This window comes from Ursus americanus, chromosome 10 (genome assembly GCF_024610735.1).
Source record: "Ursus americanus isolate L20-20 chromosome 10, mUrsAme1.1.p, whole genome shotgun sequence".
In the NCBI taxonomy this organism is placed as follows: Eukaryota; Metazoa; Chordata; class Mammalia; order Carnivora; family Ursidae; genus Ursus; species Ursus americanus.
Genome location: NC_142136.1, coordinates 19,310,829 through 19,331,939, shown reverse-complemented (window position 1 = coordinate 19,331,939; position 21,111 = coordinate 19,310,829). Strand labels below are relative to the sequence as shown.

The 21,111-nt window shown below is 33.0% G+C and overlaps 1 long non-coding RNA gene across 1 annotated transcript in view; it reads right to left on the bottom strand.

Annotated features, from left to right (window-relative positions):
- Positions 1-21,111, bottom strand: part of LOC148109336 (uncharacterized) — a 442,778-nt gene that overhangs the window by 153,487 nt on the left and 268,180 nt on the right. Inside the window, exon 3 of the long non-coding RNA XR_015725912.1 lies at positions 16,329-16,423. This is a non-coding gene — a long non-coding RNA (uncharacterized LOC148109336). The remainder of the gene's footprint in view (positions 1-16,328; positions 16,424-21,111) is intronic.

Here is a 21,111-nt window from a genome sequence, read left to right as displayed (position 1 = left end):
TTCCAAGAGACCATACCAAAGGTTAGGAAAAGCTGATGCAAGTTTATGGGGGGAGGGGGGTTAGGAGCAGTGACTAAGTGAGTTTGAACATTATACCTACTATATTTTGTGTGTATCGTGAATGTAATATAATCTAACCCTTTTGTAATTTTCCTGAAAGCAGATTAGTTAATTTATGCCCACAAGATGCCAAAGCAAAGTCTGTAGTAAACAGATAACAATTTTCACCGTGCTTTGGTATTCTTCCACATTTTATCATTTCAAATATGGTTTTTTTTAACATTTTAATTATATGAAATTTAAAAAAAAGACTACTGAAATTTGATTTTCCTATGTAGAAGAACAGTTCAGATTCTTCAAGAAGAAAAAAAGCAACTATAAACTCTGAGCCGAAACTCATTGCGTATTTTGATTTTTGCTTCCAATGCAAGTGGTAATTCCTTCTGCTTTCCCTACATAACATTAGTGTCATTATCCACTGCTTTATCATAATGCTATGTATACCGACCTGTAAATTATCATTCAAACCCTCTAGAACTGCAAAGTGGCTAACCATAGTAAAGTGTAATTAATTGATTACAATTTCCAGTTTTCATATCCTACCGACGAATACAGGATGAATTCTCATCCTACTGATGAATGCAGTCCTTTGCTCCACTGAGATGTCAAATCCTGCAGGATATCGCGTTGAGCTAGAAAGATCTAAGAATGGAGATGATTTGAATGAATATAGCATTGTAATTCTTGCACATTTTTCCTTGCCAATACTGTGTATGAGGATTTAGGGTTAAAAAAATTTTTTAAAAACTTTGTCAATTTTAATAAGGACAAGACTAAATGTACTGTTAATATCACACTGACATAATGAAAAATCCTCAATCTAAGATATGAACACTGAGAAATCTAAAAGTCATATATGGTTTCCTTTAATTGTGCATTTAAGGCTATAAAGATGTAAGAAATATATAATCTTCATAAATCAAATAAACCACATGCTACTGAAAAAAATTATGCTGATAATATTACTTGTGCAAATGACTTAGATGGTTAAAGAGAAAAATGAAAATAAGATCATTGTACTGTTCAGTATGCAGAAGTTAAGTACAGTAAAAATGTAATAGTGCAAGGCATGGAACCTTCCATTTTACTCTCATAATAATAATAAAAATAAAGTTGGTTTTCAGAAACCATTTTTTTTGCTGATGAGTTTAGAGAGGCAATTATTTAGATACCACAGCCCACAGCACAATGAAGTGGCTCAGAGTTTTTCAAATAAACAAACAAAAAGCACCTTGCGAGTCCTATAGTAAGATTATCAGATATTTGCGACAGTCCTGAGGAAAAAATTTTGGTTATATACAAGCCTCTTGACCTTATTTATGAATAAGAAAATGAACAGCTGTATCTGTCCTGTTTCTCTCCCTCTCTCCTCTCTCTTCACCACCCTATTCTTACCACCCTCATTATCACAAGATGGTTGCAACAGTGTTAGGCATCATGCCCTCACAATGCAATGTCTAAAAGCTGAAAGAGGGTATTTTGTCAGTGTTCTTTAAAATGTCAAATGTTATTCATGGAATATTTTGAAAGGCTGTCTTATCCTAGATTCTAGAAGCTATTGAATGTCAAGTGTTTTGCTTTCAGAATATGAGCTAAAATTAAGTATTCATACATTTCAAAGAGCTAAGATATCCACAAAACCAGAATAAAAACAACAAAATATCAGTCATCATTGAAAGGTTTGTTTTTAAACCATTGGTAGTGTTTCAGAAAGTGAATTAAAAAATATTTAGAAGATTTATTTATGTATATATTTCAGAGAGAGAGCACAAGTAGGGGAGGAGCAAAGGGAAATGGAGAGAATCTCAAGCAGACTCCCAGCTGAGCACAGAGCCAAGGTGGGGCTCAATCCCAGGACCCTGAGATCATGACCTGAGCAGAAATCAAGAGCAGGAGGCTTAACTGACTGAGCCACTCATGCACCTCTAAAATATGTTTTATATAATTTTAAGTATAAGCAAGAAGAGAAATGTTTATAGACTAGTTTTCCTCAAAGGGAAACTTTTTACATAAATACAGGATCCATTAAATGTTCCTGAAAAATAATTCCTTGCTCAGTGATGCTTAAGAAATTTAATTCATAATCACTTATGTAGAACTCTTGGTAGCCCTGCTATAAAGAACTTTCTACATTTTCAGCCCACAGAAATTGTGTGTGTGTGTGCACAAAACTGTTAACAGAATGTTGCTTCAAATCATGAAAGGATTATTTTCTGCTCTACTGAAGGATAACATTTCTACAAGTCATTGAATCCAAATATGAAATTGTCTTATGATGATGATTTACTAAATACTGCATGCATTTCACTTTCATTATGTATTCGGTAGGCTGGAATTGAAAGAGATTACAGAAGACAATCATAACTGGATTAAAGATATGAATGTATATTTATAAATACCTTATTAAAATCAGATTCAAAATTTAGATTAAAAATTTAATACTCAAGTTGTTAGTGAGCCAAACCATGTAGCTAAGGACTTTTTTTTTTTTTTAAGATTTTATTTATTTATGTGACAGAGAGAAAGCCAGTGAGAGAGGGAACACAGCAGGGGAGAGGGAGAGGAAGAAGCAGGCTCCCAGCCGAGGAGCCCGATGTGGGACTCGATCCCGCAACGCCAGGATCACGCCCTGAGCCGAAGGCAGACGCTTAACGACTGCGCTACCCAGGCGCCCAGCTAAGGACTTTCTTATCTTGCCAATATTCTTTTAAAAATGAATGTATAAAAGCATCCATTCGTAATCTTTACTGGAATCATATTTCTTTTTTATGATTTTATTTCTTTATTAGAGAGAACATACGCACGAGAGTGAGGGAGAGAGAGCAAGAGAGCAGGGGCAGGGGGAGAGGGAGAAGAAGACTCCCCACTGTGCAGGGAGCCTGAAGCAGGGCTCCATCCCAGGACCCTGGGATCATGACCTAAGCCAAAGGAAGACGCTTAATCAACTGAGCCACCCAGATGCCCCTGGAACCATAATTCAATGAGTGTTTCAATGTCTTTCATTAAAAAAAAAATAGGAATATTGAAATTCAGAATTTTCTCTCCTTGAATCAAATTAAGTACCCTATATTTTTTCTCAAACATTAATAATATTAAGAAGAAGAAATGGAAACCCTAGAAGTGAGAAACAGAATTTCTGAAATTAAAAATTTACTGGGTGGACTCAGACAAATGAGCAGGGCAGAAGAGTAAGTGAATTTGTTGGTAGAAAAACAGAAATAATCCAACATGAAGAACAAAAAGAAACAATATTTCAAATAATAATTCCTGGAGCCTCAAGGACATGTTAAATGGCATCACAAGGTCAAAAGTGCATGGAACTAGAATGACAGAAAGAGAGGATATGACAGGGGGAAAAAATACTTAAAAGATGTCATGGCTGAAAGTTTCCCAGATTCTTAGGATTTGTTGATAAATGTTAAAAAAACAAAACAAAACATGCAAATAAACCTAAAGGCCACACCCACGCACCCTACAGTCACCTTATTTAAAGTCAGATATAAAAAGCAAATTGTGATAGCAGCAAAAGGAAAATGACATATAACATACAATGAAACAACAATCCAATTAATCAATCAAAAATGATGAAGACAAGAAGAGTGGACATTTTTAAACTGATGAAGAAAAAAAAAGATGTCAGCCCCAAATTCTAATTTCAGTGATAATATAAATCATGACTGAAGGCAAAATAAAGACATTTTAGATAGAAAGAGAACAAAAAGAATGTTGCCAGAAGAACTGAACTAAAACAAAGCTAAAGAAAATTGTTCCAGCTGAAAGGGAAATGATACCAGATGGCTTCCTAAGTTCCCATAACAGAACAAAGAACATGAGAAACAGTAAATATATGTGTAAGTCCAAAAACTTTTCTTTTTTGACACATTCTTCTTATTTTTTAAAAAAACATATAATTGACTAAGACTAAAATTATAACACAGTCTTGGAGCTTTATTGTGTAAGCTCGTACTGTAATCATTATAAGGTAAAGACAGATTATAGTTTTACCAATTTTAAGTTTGTAATATAAGCTGAATCAGAGCGCAGAATAAACGGAAAACTCTCCAAATAATTGCATGGAGTTTGCAATAAAAGTGTTCAAAAGTGAAATTGTATTTAAAGTATACCTCTATAAACCACATAAAATTGGGCTTTGTTATTTATACATTCTAAAAATCTGTCTTTGATTATTATATGTATGTAATAATGCATACATATATATGTGTAATTACTGATATGACTGGGTTACTATTTTAGCATGTTTTCAAATTTTCTCCTCTGTTTTTTCTTTGTTGTTTCTCTGACCTCCCTTTGCAGTCTGTTTTTCACTATTTGAATGTTTTCTTAAATAGATCTTTAATTTGCATTTGTATTTTTGTAGTGGTTACTCTGAGGTTTATAACATATCCTCAGGAGATCTCACATCCAAAGATATTCTGTACACCAAAATATAGTAAAATAAATCAAGTTATTTAGTTTTGTTTCACATGCATAATCATACACAAAATGTGAGGGAGAAATGCATATCCTATGACAGTTATTAAAATTATCTTTTTTTCTCATCAACATTCTGTATCCCATCAAATTTCTTTTATACTTATCCTTTTATTTCTTTAATTTAGTTTTTTGAAAGATTTTATTTATTTACTTGACAGGGAATGAGAGAGCACAGCAGGGGGAGTGGCAGCGGGAGAGGGAGAAGCAGACTCCCTGCTGAGCAGGGAGCCTAATGTGAGGCTCCATCCCAGGACCCTGGGATCATGACCTGAGCCAAAGGCAGATGCTTAACTGACTGAGCCACCCAGGCAGCCAGTACTTCTCCTTTCATATACAAAACCAAAAAGTGCCTTCAAATTTTTTTTCTTTCCCCTAAACTGCTTTTTACCTGTTATCTATTCCCTCCACTTCTGATTGTACCTCATAAAACTCTCAAACAATTTTGCACTTAAAGAATTGGATTATAGTATATGAAGAAAAAGTGGAAAAGGGAATCACAAATAAAAACAATCCTACATTAACTATTTTTGCATTCAGTTCTAATAAACATTTGTATAAACATAGTACGGAATTATTTGATGTAACTAGTCTTCAAGTTTTTACCACCCATTCTTTTCATTAATATTTCCCATCACCCACTTTTAAGCTCTTTATCTAATTTTAATCAGTGTAGTAGGATAACATGATGCTAATGTCACCAGCTCTAGACTGAAAGTGTCTGAATTCAAATGCAATCTTCATCATTTACCAAGCGTGTAGCCTTGGGAAACCTACTAAACCACTATGTCTTTGTTTCTTAATCTATAAAATGAGGATAAGAATAGTAACTTACTCTTAACAGCTGTCATATGCACCACATCAATGCATGTAAAGTTCTTAGAACTGTTATTAACATTTACTATTCAGTAAACGATAGGTATTTCATTTAATTAGAATCCATCTTTAAGGATATTTTTGTCAATACTGCTTCAGGGGACGTCTATTTTATAAGCCTTTTCATGAATAAAAATATATTTTAGTTACTTTTACAATTGAATAAGCAAAATAAGTTGAGGAATCACAAAACTGGTTCTCCAAACTGTAAAATAATCCCTCAAAATTCCATTTTTACTAGAATTTGGTCTTGCAGCACAGTCTCGGATTAACCTAAATTTTATCTTTCTGCATGGAATTTTCTGTACCTGATATTTTTTTGTGGTTATCATCCAGTTGTACTTTTAGAGTATGTCTATTTTATTGGCCTTTTGATTATTATTGTTGCTTGCACTGTAGCGATCTGATACATAGTTTACAAACAATTTTCATACGAGAAAGATTCAATCCAAGCACATTGTGAATTTGATTTTTTTTTCAGTTCGCCCTCAAAATACAAATTTTTCTATATGTTGGGTCCTGTTTTCTGTTCTTGTACATCATTTTCTTTCTCATCATGTTTGTCCCTTTGCACTTTGCTTCTGTATTCTGGGAATACTATTCAAGTTTGCCTTCCATATTACTGATTTGATTTTTCTGCGGAATCAGTTCTCTTCTGCCCAAAGACTAGTATTCTCAGTTCTAGTGTTTCCAATAACGACCACTATGCCTCAGTTCACCTGCAAACCTTCCCCATCCCTTCCTCATTTTGCTTTCTTAGCTTATTATCTCTTTACGGAGACAAAATTCTTTTATAGTGACCTGAATTATGACAGTCTCCTGAAATTTGATCCTGCATCCAAATGATTCTACTTTATAAGTATCTGCTTCTTCTGATTCTCCACATTAATATACTTTTCCCTTTTATGCATTACATTTTTTCTGTTTTTGCGTTATATCTTTCTAATTAACTTTCTTCTAACATCATTACTAATTCTGTGAAATGGTGATATATGTCCAAGTGTTTATACCACAGTTCATTTTGAATTATATAGTATATAATGCAAGACAGTAATGTAAGGCCAGGATTACAAAAATTGACAAATATGTGCAAGGTAGAAGATGCATGTGGGAAAGGAAAACTACTAAACTCTTTGTATCATAAAATTCATGTTGCATGTGACTTGGACATTTAAATCAATGAAGTAGGAGCAACTCAGATCCATGTTTGGTCTATTACTTAAATCACATTCTCACCTTGACAGATTTGAATATCTCCTAGTTTGCTGCTTATTATATACCTATATCAACTACAGTTCCATTGACTTATGTCTTTTTTCTATCCTTACTCCATGGGTCATTTTTATTCTATATAAGAGGAACATGTAGAAAATATTGATACATAGCTTCTACTGCTGCTTGTTATAACTCTGCACCTGTTATAACTCTTATATCATAGGCCACCAAATGTCCTTTCCTCAAAATATTCCTATAATCACACACTGCAACTTTTACTACTATACATTTTCCTAATACAGTGTTTTAATCAGTTTTGCATTAACTGAGTAAGTGAAGTTATTTTCTTTTGTTACAAAAATATTTTTGTTATCAAATAGTCTGGTATCATTTGAGGTGGTAAAGAAAGTAGTCTCTGCATCACAAAGTAATGAAGGAGGCCAAGTTTTCTACATAGAAGGTAGACTGGATATCAGAGTCAGTGGACAGATGGTAGAAGAGGCATGAAGTACCATCTTATCTATTTAGTATAGTCTCTCTTTCATAGAGTAAAGCCTATGTATAGCAAAAGCAAAAGCCTAGGTTGGTTTTATCTCAATCCCATTCCATCTGCTTTTTAATTAGTATCAATCTATCCCAGATTTTGGTATTAATTGCTTATGATTTTTAGCTTCCAATGCTATTGAGAGTGTTTTTTCTATATTTGCATAGACTTTTAAAAATGATGAGTCAGTACTAGATGACTTAAATTCTGTTTTAAACATGAGCAAGAGGCCTCTAGAATTTAAAGTTTGGATAATGCAACGAAGTGGTACAATTTATTGATTAAAAATCCATGTCGAAGTCAAGGTGACTTCATCTTTCATTCTTCCAAATAATAGCTTAAGTGCCTACCATCTGCCAGGCATGTTGTCATTTTTAATGATGGACCGAGAATCATAAATGTTTTCAGTTTCATGAGGTTTAATATTTAGTGAGGAAGCTGACAACATATAATCACACACAGATGAATTTAACTCTGATAAGTACAACAAAAGAGGGTGGTACATGGTAGCATATTATAAGTGGTAGCGTATTGTAGTTTGCCATCTCAGGGTAGAGACAATAAATTAATATCCAAAGTTTAAACAGGACCAAATTATCACATGGAAGAGATAAAATTACAAGTATTGATGGGCAAAGATCTTGAAGTGCAATGGACCATGGTGTGCTGCTAGGTGGAGAGTAAAGTGGATTAATACTTGGCAAGGAGAAATATCTGTTAGAAATGCTTGAGGAGTCTCTCTGGCTATGTTAAATGCCTTATTCTTTATCTTAAGGGAAAATAGATGGCATGACATGGCATAAGAAGAGATAATTAAATTTAGTTATTGATATGATTACATTGTTTAGAACTCTTCTTTCCAATAACAGCAGCTATGTTGGCCAAGAAAATTGCAGTAGCAATTTACACCTGTTCAATAGCCATATGTGGCTGTTGGCTACCACACTGGACAGTGCATACATACATTTTCATCACTGCAGAAAGTTATACTGGATTGTGCTGTTGTACAGAATGAAAAGGAACAGTTAACTCAGCAGCAAGGAATTTGTTGTCCAAGTAAGAAATAATAGGAGTTGGTAAGGGTATCAGTTTACTAGAGTTGCTATAACAAAGTACCACTGACTGTGAGGCTTAAATAACAAAAATTTAGTCTTTCATAATTTTGGAGGCTAGAAGTCTGAAATCAAAGTGTCCACAGGGCCATGCTCTTTCAGAAGGCTCTAGGGGAGAATCTGTTTCATGCTTTTTTCTTAGTTTTCAGCATTGCCAGCAATCCTTGGCATTCTTTGGATTATGGATCCATCACTCCAATCTCTGCCTTTGTCATCACAGGGCCTCCTGTCTAGGTGACTTTGGGTCTTTGTGAAATTCAGAGTTTACCAATGCAATATCTGATATGTAGATATATAGCACACTCTCTGGCATGCAAATTTTTAGAAAACATACCCTAAAAGTGTGTAGGTACTATGGAGGTCTTTCAAGTCTGATTTGATGTCCATCTATCTCTTGCCTTACAAATCTACATCTTCTACCCACCTGGAAACAGGAATGTTAATTGCTAGGGCCATTTCAGGTTTGGGAAACAATAAACTTTTGTCTACAAAATGCAATCCATCTTCCACTTTTTTTTTTTTTTAAATCAAACAGTTAAACTGGAATAACCTATGTCTCATCTGGACATCACTTTTCGCGTGCATCCCTCAACAAATTTTGAAAATTTAATGTGGAGACCCAATCTGCATTCAGTTAAGAAATGGAAAACCAGGGGCGCCTGGGTGGCACAGTGGTTGGGCGTCTGCCTTTGGCTCAGGGCGTGATCCCGGAGTTCTGGGATCGAGCCCCACATCAGGCTCCTCTGCTATGAGCCTGCTTCTTCCTCTCCCACTCCCCCTGCTTGTGTTCCCTCTCTCGCTGGCTGTCTCTATCTCTGTCGAATAAATAAATAAAATCTTTAAAAAAAAAAAAAAGAAATGGAAAACCACTTATAGCATATGAGCCCTAATATATAGTGCAATGAGACAGATATGTTCTAGGAGGTATTTGGGGTACCCTGCCTACCAATTAATAATCTTCCCAAGACATATTTATATATCTGAATAATCCAAAACAAAGCAAATAAAAGAAATAAACCTCTGTATACTCTCAATATTCCCAAATAATCTGGAGTGATCTGAAGCCAAATAATATTCTATTTCTTATAAAGACTTATGGTAATCAGTCCCTATTATGCACTTGCTCAACTCTTATTTAACAAATATTTATTAAGCAACCATCATGTGTTATGCACTGGTTTATTCAGTGCATTCCTCATGGGCATGTTGATCACAGGGACTTTCTTTTTTGTTTAACTCTCAATGACTTTCATGGAAGTGTCTTTTATCTTACTGTAATGTGCAATTTACTTGTTTATTTCTGGGTAACATGCACTGTATGCTTCTGCAAAATTTGTCTATGTGCCTTCTCAATTACATTCATATCATATTTAATCTTCACAACACACCCATTTGATAAAGAATATTTTAATCATATTTAGAAATGGGCACACGTATGTCCAAAAAGGCAACTGACTTTCTAAATACTGGTAAGAAGTAAAGCAGAGGTTAGATACACTACAGATTAATTTTATGCTCTTCATTCTTAAGTGCTCATGTAATATCTTAATGTTTTTGACCTGCTCGAATTCTGACTCTATCTTGGATATATACATTCTCATTTTTGTGACAGTAACTCCCCCATTCATTTTAGTATCCGATCCTTGCTTTAACATTCACGGCCAATCTGTCTGTGTTTGCTTCTTTATTTTCAGACTGTGCAAAGACTGTTCCCTTACTCCTCGTGTGTCTTATTTTCTTTAATGCTCATTTCCATGGCCATTCTGCCATTATCCTCTACAATTCTAATAAAAGCAGTTGAAGGCATGATGTACATTCAGGTCTTCTGGATCATTTGTGACATTTGCCACAACAAAATGGGAAATGTCTCATCCTAATAAAGAATATAATTTATCAAGGAAGACAACTGTTAACCAAAAATAATGAAACAAATATGGCAAGATTTAAAAAGACACATATGTGAAAGAAATTTTGAGAAGATACGTCATCATACTTTGTCATAATTACTTCTACTCTTTTTACCACATAATTTAGAACTTAATACTGCTTAGACTTATTTTCCTTTGTTTCATTGTTGTTACTTTTGTCTCTCTAAGAGGTTACAAATAATATGAGACCTTTAACTTAACTATATACTTAAGATAGTGTTAAATATCTATGACACATTCAATAAATATTTGTTGATTGATTATCACAATTAAGTGATAATGAAATAATATAGTTTATTATTTGGAATCAATTTCACAACAGAAGGAGGTCATCAATAAATATTAAGTAAACATTCGGAAACCAAATGAATGTTTTAAATGGGATCCATATTCTTAGATTTGAATTTCACATAGTAATGAAAACATTTCATGTTTTGTTAACTTACAACTATCAAATTTATAAAACAAATGATATAAGATGCACATGTTTAACAAAAACTTTGGAAGCCATCAGTGTAGAAATTAAAATGCCTGCTTTTTAAAAGCATTTAGAACTTTAGAATGATAATTTTCATTTGTAACAATGTGAAACTTTCGTGAAAGTATAAGCCAAAAAGCAGCTGCTCTAATCAGAATCATAAAAATGCCATGGAATTTATAAAAGAGGGGATTTATCGACAATATGTGTCATAGTCTGTTTGAACACAGCTGCAGTTGGGATTTTCAAGCTGACCCCCATCTGGATACAACTATGATGCCTTCTGAAAGATTCTCAACCGAGCCCAAATGACCAACAGAGTAGGTCGAAACAGGACAGATGGTGAGGTAAGTGAACAAGATGATAATTTTCCATTATGAAGAAAAAATCTTACTCCCTTGATTTCCTGAAATTAATCTATCACTTGAAATTAATCCCAATAATAAAGAACTTGCTTGAGGTTTTGAAGAAAAGGTTGTTCTTTTTTGTATTTAGAGAGACTGTTTTAAGGCAGTTTTCCTGACTTGAGAATCTGATTTTAGAAACATACAGAATCATTAAGAAAATTCCCCTAGAAGTCCATTGTTTAGTCTCTGGTTGCAAACAGAATTTGGTTTTAAAATAATCGCAGACTAGACACATATCTTATTATCTTCTATGATAGTTTCCAATATAAAAAGCACAAAATTTAAAAATTACTACATAGTTTCCAATATAAAAAGCACAAAATTAAAAAATTACTACATAATTATATATATTACTACATAATTACTACATAAGTATATATATAATTATATATATATGACATAACATAAGAGAATTTTCTACAAACAACAGGAGATGAAAACCTATTTCAGGTTTTTTGTTGATTATACAGTGTAGGATTATTTTTGTTGGTGGGAACTAGAACCTACCTATAAAATTACTGGAGTTTTTATATATTATCAGCATAATTCAAAATACTGGAACTATTCAATTTAAAACACTTTACTTGAATCTCATTTTATAGATTATCCTATATAATTTAGACTTTGAAAATTTTCAGAAATACTAAAATAAATGTCTTAAAGATGAAATTTTCTTTCCTATTTTTACACACTGTAAACCTGTTTATTTATGATGTAGTTTTATAGTCATTCACTGAATTTATACACTTTAATACTTTTATAACATTTCAAGTCATCTGCATTGAAACAACGTACTTATATGAATTTGGAATAAGCTATAACTATTGATTTACTGTTTTTATTTTTTTAATATCACTAGAACATACAAGGGTATGTATGTGTTGTTTCCACAATATTATTATTTCTCAAATAGTAACTGTTTTAGTACTTGCAACATATTTTCTGTTTTCAATAGTTGAAACATTTACCTTTTGAGAAAGCAAAGAGCTTTGGAGAAAAATGTCATCAGCTCATTCACAGGTTAAACCCAGAAATTAAATGTTTGCTAGAGCACGGAATTTGAGACCTTTTAGCTGCTCTTCTATCAGATTATTTAGATTACACTCTTGGCATTGCTGAGCTTCTATTTCATTATTAATGCAGTTGGAACAATCTCTGTTGTTTTAAAAACCTGAAATAGTGGATTTATATAATCTACAAAGTACTTTGGAAATTGCTATTATTTTTGTTTGTATTATGATGTGATTGCAAATTAATGAGAGGCTTGTTTTTAGATAGCTTAAATAAACCTGAAACTGAAGACAAGGTGAAAAGGAAAATTCTGAAACATACTGATCAACAAAGGACTTGTGGCCTAAAGGCTGTCATAATCATCAAAGGTAAAGTAAAGGTTTAATATAACATGAAATTAGATAAATGAAAGAAAGGCAGAGACACAGACCATCTAAAGAAAGTTGAAAGAATACAAAATACAGCAATGAGGCCTGTGTTAATTATTAAACCTGGCATTTTATTATCTGGCTGTTAATGCAAAATAAAATATACATTTTTTTATTCTCTTACCAAAGAAAATATATAGATTAATTACTATAGAAAACTCAGGTGAAAATGTATTACGCACACATTGTATAGAAAAAAAAAATCACTTAAATATAGGTTAAAGAGTCATATATGTAACTATCATGTTAAAAATCAGTATAAAACAAATTATACTGACTTATTTTTCTTGGTATTTTTAACATATCACTTGAACCCCATGTTGTGTGAATTATTCCATTAATTTATCCCTAAAATTATTTTTATTAGCATTTTCTCAGATAAGTGAAAGAAAACACACTATTTTCCACATACTCAGTGCCTTTGTATCTGCAACAGGGCAACGATTTTCCATTTTCTAGATACAATGCGTACCCAGATCTGAGGCACTGAAAATCCCTTTAGAACATATATTCTGCTCACCATACACAGACTACCTTAATTTTCCACTAAGACTTTTTACTGATACTTAAACTCACTACCAAGTGCAAAAGCAAAATTAAACTACTTCCAGTCCCCTAAACACAATAATACTTACATTGCATCTGGCTCTTTCATAGCACATGCTCCATATCTACCTGGAGGTTTCTTCCTTGCCTTACCTTACCTTGTTAATGCCTACTTCTTCCAAGATGAACTTTTTTTTTTTTTTTTTTGAAATTTTCTATCACCTCCCAAATCTTAGTTTCAAGCACTCATGTGCCACCTTAGAACTGAGAGCATTCTCTTCTATAATTCCTGTGCCTATAACCTGCAGCTTAGGGGGGAAGAAAGCCATATCCATTGTATATACTCTTGATCTCCAGAGTTCAGTTTAGAACTTGATAAATAGAAAGTACTTTAAAGCATTTGCTAAAAATGTATATGGTTTCTGATAAAATACATTAAGTGGATATTTACTCAAATTGAATGTGGGCAAGCGTTTTGATTAAATAGAATTAAGATATAAGTGGGATGGAAGAAGTGGTCATTTGATAAGCAAACAAATGCATGCTAAATGTTTTTGTTATCACTATTTATAGATTCCATCTGATTTTTGTTGTTGTTGTTTTTATTTTATTTTATTTTATTTTATTTTATTTTATTTTATTTTTAAAGATTTTATTTATTTATTTGACAGAGGTAGAAACAGCCAGAGAGAGAGGGAACACAAGCAGGGGGAGTGGGAGAAGAAGAAGCAGGCTCATAATGGAGGAGCCTGATGTGGGGCTCGATCCCAGAACGCCGGGATCACGCCCTGAGCCGAAGGCAGACGCCTAACCGCTGTGCCACCCAGGCGCCCCCTGTTGTTGTTTTTAGATCTATGTGTGTGTGTGTGTGTGTGTTTACTCAGCACACAAAAATCTTTTGTTACACTTTAGAGTGATAATGTATTTTGAGTAACTATCTCATATTTGTTATTTCTTGGAAGTACCATTTTGGAACATTATTATAGAGCTGTATTTACATTATCTACAAGGTACATGTGAAATTTCTCTGATTAATCCCTAATAGCAGAAAGGAAAGATAAAAATGAAAAAATAACATAAGGGGATTATTATCTTTTCAAATGAGCAAAATTGAGGCACCTGGGTGGCTCACTCAGTTAAGTGTCCAACTCTTGGTTTGGGTTCCAGTCCTGATCTCATGAGTCATGAAAGAGAGCCCCCAGGGGGAGTTCACTTGGAGATTCTTTTTTTTTTTTTTTAAAGATTTTATTTATTTATTCGACAGAGATAGAGACAGCCAGCGAGAGAGGGAACACAAGCAGGAGGAGTGGGAGAGGAAGAAGCAGGCTCATAGTGGAAGAGCCTGATGTGGGGCTAGATCCCATAACGCCGGGATCACGCCCTGAGCCGAAGGCAGGCGCTTAACCGCTGTGCCACCCAGGCGCCCCTCACTTGGAGATTCTCTCCCTCTGCCCCTCCCCCCACTCATGTGCACTCACTCTCTTTCTCTCTCTCTCTAAAATAAATAAATTTTATCACAAATTTTTTAAATAATATTCTGCATGCATACTAAGGATGTTTCTCTTAACACATGAAGTCTCAGAGAATATAACCCAATATATTTACTATTTAGATCATCAGAAATTATTGTCTAGATCCCCTCTTAAAAAGTTTCTCAGTTTGTTAACTGAGTTTCTCAGTTTCTCCCATTCCCCACCCAAAAATAAATTAATCAAATCAATGATCAGGAGAATAAATGTCTTACCTGAGACTAGAAGTGCTTTTTATTTTAATTTTCATTAGTTCTATATTTGCAAGTTCTTTGTTTAGGTATATAAACCTTCAAATATATTACTTGTATGTGTATATGCTTCTCACTATTATCTAACTAATATATTATCATCTATATGCTTCTCACTATTCTCACTATTATCTATATGCTTCTCACTATTCTCACTATTATCTAACTAATATATTATCATCATTATGTTGTGGGCAACATTATATCTGAACATCGTGTTAAGATTTGTTAAAATACAAAAGAAGAAAATATAATAGTAAATTTTTCTAATAATTGGGTGGATGGCCAATGAGTACTTAATTTAACAATACAGAAAAATTGAATTACTAAATGTGTATTAGGATATTAGGAAGTTCAGGGACACCTGGGTGGCTCAGTTGGTTAAGCACCTGCCTTCAAGCTCAGGTCATTATCACAGGATCCTGGGATTGAGCCCCAAATTGGGCTCCCTGCTCACGGGGTGACTGCTTCTCCCTCTGCCTCTCCCCCTCCTCATGCGCGTTCTTTCTCTCTCAAATAAATAAAATCTTTTTTTAAAAAGGATATTGCAGTTCATATAAGTAGCTTCCAAATTGAACTAGTTTATAGAAGTACAGTTAGAAAATGTGTTATTATAGTTTAAAACATAGTAAATAACCACGTTTGCATCGTAGTCTACAAAACTTCCCAATATATTATCATAATTGTCACTTTACATTGAAGAAATACAGAGTCATATTAAATAACTTTCCCAATTTCAAATAGAAATTAGTAGCAGAGTAAACATTAGAATAGTATGCTTTCTGAGTTTAAATTACATGTTCTTTCTATTATACAGTGCTACCTAAAATGTGTGCTATATGTAATTTCAGGTTTGGAGTGGTTTGCAGAATGAGAAAAGGTTAAATTTCTGGCAATTGTGAGATAAAATACTTTACTGGTTCATTTATTAGTAGGAAGTTATTCTAGCCAGAAGTTATGATAAACATTCAAATTTTCTTCAATGTAGAATATATATGAGTAGCTAATTTTTTTTTGTTAATTTCTTATTTGATGTATTTTACCAAAAGAAAAAATGTGCTAAATACAAATATCATGGAATTGGCACTTGGTAATGGGTATAAGAAGAATTATGTTTTTTTTTATCTATCAAAACTTCAAAAGAAATAAGCTTCAGAAAGGGAACACATTTTCCTGTGAGTTACTGAACTTGACTTTTAATTTGATGAACCATGGCAGAAAACACTTTGATGTAAAAATATAATCACCTAACCCTTAGGGAACTAGCCAATTGTACCTTCCTTTTCAGAACTGTTCCAATATATTAAACATATTTAAGTAATCTCAAGTTTATATAAATTTCATTTCAATGAAAAAAATAATAATGGACTCTGCTTAAATGTAGAATGTAGAAAGAATATAGCTATTTTCACTAAACAAACTTGGTGAATAGCAAACTGAAAAATCACTTACCTTGATTTTTTAGTTATAAGTTTCTATATTTTCATCCATTCCATCCATCAACTCTTATTTATTGAAGGTCTGTTTCTCATCAGGTGCTATGGTACCTATTGGGGATACAAAAATGTTTAGGACACAACTCCTTTTCCTCTAGAAACTGAAAGTAAATGAGCAAAGAGGCAGAGGAATGGCTTTAAAACTGGATGGCCTGAAGGTGCAGGGTTCATGGTGTTTAAATTTTCAACCCAGAAGTCATATTCCTCATTCTTTGTCTAATTCCTTGACCCCTCTCTTTTATGGCACTTATTTTAATAACATAATATTATTTACTTTTTTGTTTATTTCCTCTGCCTCACTGAGTAGAATATAAGCTACAGAAATGGAGGGATCTTTGTCTATGATTTTCACTTTTTATAACAAGTTGCTAGAACAGTGATGACTTAATGAATGAACTTATACAATTTTACATCATTTGTCAATCTTTGTATGGAAGACACATCCCCTTTCTTCCCTTAAATGTGGCTTTAATTACTGGTGTTTTGCATAATCTTTCTTGAATGGGACTCACCTATATTGTGCCATTTAAAATTTGGGATTTTAATTTTATTTAAAGCAGAGAAATGAGAATGAAAAGAGAGTCTACAGTAATATATCTATGTGGAAAATACATCTCAATAGGGTTCCTGAAAAATCCGAATTGTGGAATTATTATTATCTTAGATGTTTCTTTGGGAAATAGACCTTCACCTTAGGATGTATCACTCCCAACACATGTTAACACATCAACCACAGAAGAATATAGCTTATATAAAGTCAAAGAACCCCACATAAAATGAAAACAGAATAATAAATGAATTAAATATTTCCTATTTTCCCCAGGCTTTGGGAACATTCTGCCATTTTCACAATGATACAATGCAACATTTTCCCACACTTATTGTTTTTCCAGAGCATTGAGGTCAGATTTTTAGAGGAAGAAAAATTATCTTTACATTTGTAATGCATTCATAATATATAAAACTAATCATATTTTAGCTCATTAGATAAATGTTTTTGTCCTTTTTTTCTATAATCCTCCTGCTTTTAAAATGTTATACTAAGTATACAACTAACAACTACAACTAACTTCTTTTTATACACCTGAGGGATAATATCTATTATATTTGAAATTAGAAAAAGTAAGTATAACTACATTAGATTTGACTAAACATACACTCGAGGGTTAAAAGTATGTGGTCATAGCTAGACAGAACACCTTTACATCTCCCTTACTACAGTACATATAGATCTTCTCTATTGTAGGAGACATACATTTATTTTTGTAAAGAATTCATACCATCAAAACCCATCTCTGAATTCAGCCAAACTGAAAGAGAACAAGGTATCAAAATGGAAACCTTTAGGATGACTTTCAAAAAACTAAATTGTTATTTGATATTCTGTAGTCATTGTACCAAAAGGTGAATTTTTAGAAAAAAGGTCAATGACATCATTTGGATTTTACTCTTTGGATGATTTCCAAGTTAGGGATCAGCATATTCTCTATTATGTCTTCATTTTGTGGAATGACAAAAATGTTCTTAATTTCAGTGTTAGGATCTTTTTTTTTTTTTTTTGAGTAAATGATTCTTTTTTTGGAGATTTGGTAGATAGGCTGAATAATGGCTCCCAAAGATTATCTAGATTCTAATTCCTAAGGCCAGTACATATTACCTGATATGGCAGAGGGAATTTTGAAGATGTGATTAAGAATCTTTAGATGAGGAGATTACCCTGCATTATCCCAGTGGATCCTAAATGTAATCACATGTGTCCTTATAAAAGAGAGACAGAGGGAAATTTGACCACAGAAGAGGAGAAAGGGAAATGAACACAGATGCAAAGAAACAGAGATTTGATGACGCTACATTTCTAGCTTTAAGGATGTCCAAGACAGGGATCATGAGCAATGATTGCAGTTCTAGAAGCTGGAATTGACAAAGAAACTGATTCTTTCTTAGAGCCTCCAAAAGGAGTGCAGGCCTACCAAAACTGGACTAGTAAAACACATTCAGACTTCTGACCTCCATAACTATAAGACAATAATACATTTATGTTATTTTAAACCATTAAGTTTGTGGTAATTTGTTATAGCAACAATAGGAAATTAATGAGCATGGTAAATCATGTAACTATCCATGCTAGCTTTTTTGCCTTTGTCTTTAAAAAGCTAGGATCAAATTGTTATCACAATTTTAATCAGCACAGTTGGTTGGTCTTAGTGGCATTCATTTTACTCGTGGACATTATTGTCAGTTCTACCTCATTTTCCCTTCATCGTCTATGACTTCTGATTTTCAACACTATCCAGTAATATTTTGTTGTATTGTGTGCATTATGTAAGGTCAGCCAAAGGCATCCAACAATTTCATTTGCTTTCTTTGATTTTCTTTCTTATCATTTTCATCTTAAGGATCTGGAACTTTGTAATGGATTTCCTAAAATATGATGGTTCTTAGTGACCTTTGAAGTATCACACCAAGGGGATTTTTATCTCCCAGTGGCCCAAGGAACTGCCTGGTTGTAAGTTAAAGACTTAAGAAGATACTTTAAATCTTATATACTCTAGAGTGCTATTAATGACACTGAAGCAGTAGTGCACTAAATATACTGTTATATATTCAGCACAACACAGCAGGTTTCATGATCTATATATTTTACCCTTCCTGCAAAATAGTATTGTGCAGAAAGAATATCAAAACAAATACCCATTGATCATGTACTTTGTGTATACTATTGTATTGTTAAGAGAAAGTATTTTATGTTTCTGAAGCATGGCTTCAGCAGATGCTTCTAAAGCATGGCTATGAGCTTCTGCTTATGTAAAGGAAATCAGACATCACTCATAAATTTTAACAATTTTAACAAACCTCTACTCTAAATGTCGAAAATATGTATGAGATTCCCATATCTATCTGGAGTTTGATTTTTTTAAATAGTTGAAACTTAAAAACTAAATAAATATGGACATTCTGCCATATTACTTCTATCACTCTTGTTTGGATTTTTCATTGTTAGGCCTTTAATACATACATGGAGTCCACCTTTATATAGAGTAAAGAAATCCAATGATGACAATTTTTCTAAATAAATGCTATATTAGTGAATTTAAACAAAAATTGAAATAGGCAATTAAATTTATCTTGAAATTATTTAAAAAACATGTTTTTGGTTTGGATTGGCCTATCAACATTTCCATTATTGTGTGCCTTGCATGTCCCTAGTTATTGGAATCTTTATTCTTAGTCTTCCGAAGATTTCTAGAAAAGCAGCCAATTTTTCAAACCAATTTCTTGAGTCACAACAAAAGCATGCTAATTCATACCACTGTAAAAACTATCACTTAGGATAAATAACCGTTTAAAAAACTGAAGTTTTCTTTTTCTTCATTATTTTAAGTAAAAAGCAAAAATAATATGAATAATTCTAACAGGAAAATGTTATTAAATTATTTTCAATGTTTTAGTCCACTATTATCCATTTGACAGATTGTCTTTTTTTTTAAAGATTTATTTATGTATTTGAGAAAGGGGGGAGGGGGAGAGTCAGAGGGAGAGGGAGAGAATCCTCAAGCAGACTTCCTGCTGAGTGCAGAGCCTGAGGTGGGACTCGATCCCAGGACCCTGAGGTCATGATCTGAGCTGAAACCAAGAGTCAGATGCTTAACCAACTGAGACACTTAGGTGTCCCTGATAAATTGTCTTTTAAGAATACTAACTGGCAATGTGTTTTCTGTACATACGTAATTTACTTTTTGTCTTGTGGTGAGACATGGCAATAGAGAAATTAAGTAACTGAAATGAAGAGTAATGCAGGTTGAAATAAAGAATATCTTCATGATGGGTTGGAAAATTAAGTAAACCTGTGGAACAAGAGGAACTTTGGAAACTCCTTTTATATGGCAGAGACTGGATGTTTATTCTTCAAAGACAAAATCCTAAGTATGTAATCCTCAAGTTGTAAGGATTTCTGCCTACTTTTTTTCTGTTGTATCTTTAGCACCTGGACTGCAATGGGTACATAAAAGATGTTCAATAAATATGGTAACTACATAAATATGTAGTTTTATGGATGAACAGCTGGACTGATGGTTGAATGGAAGGACAATTCTTTTAAACTCTGTAATTTTATTGATTTCTATATAATTTATATGTATCTATATAATTTCTACTCACAAACTCTAAAGGGATGAGAGTTGGGGCACTCAGCAGGATGGCTGAAAAGAGTGGTGACAGAAGTCTAAGGTCTTGGTGAAAGTGAATGTGCTTGACTTTTTGATCAGCAAAGAAAAGATTATTAATATAAAAAGATACATTGACAATTGGAAAAAGAAAATAAGAGGAACTATACAGGGGAAATCACTTGTTCTTTTTAAAAAATTTCATAGCACACACTAACTGTGGTAAAACTAGGTTCTATTAAAAAATATTTTCTATTATCTCTTACTAACCTTGATAAAACTCAGATATTCTGTCTGAGAAGAATTATAATCTTAGAGTCTGAGCTGTGTTTTTTTCCTCTAGATGAAGAGATGAATAAAACTATATGAAAATATGTTATACATATGCATATAAAATATGCAAGCATATATATAAGTAGTCATTCAGTATATAGCCAGGCCATAAAACTAGTAAGATATATGAATTATTTAACACCATGTAATTAGCATTTCAGAGCACATACAATTTCCTTGGGAGGATCTTTCAAAGATTAAATATAATTTCTTTCCTCAAAAAATGACAACCTAATCATTAGT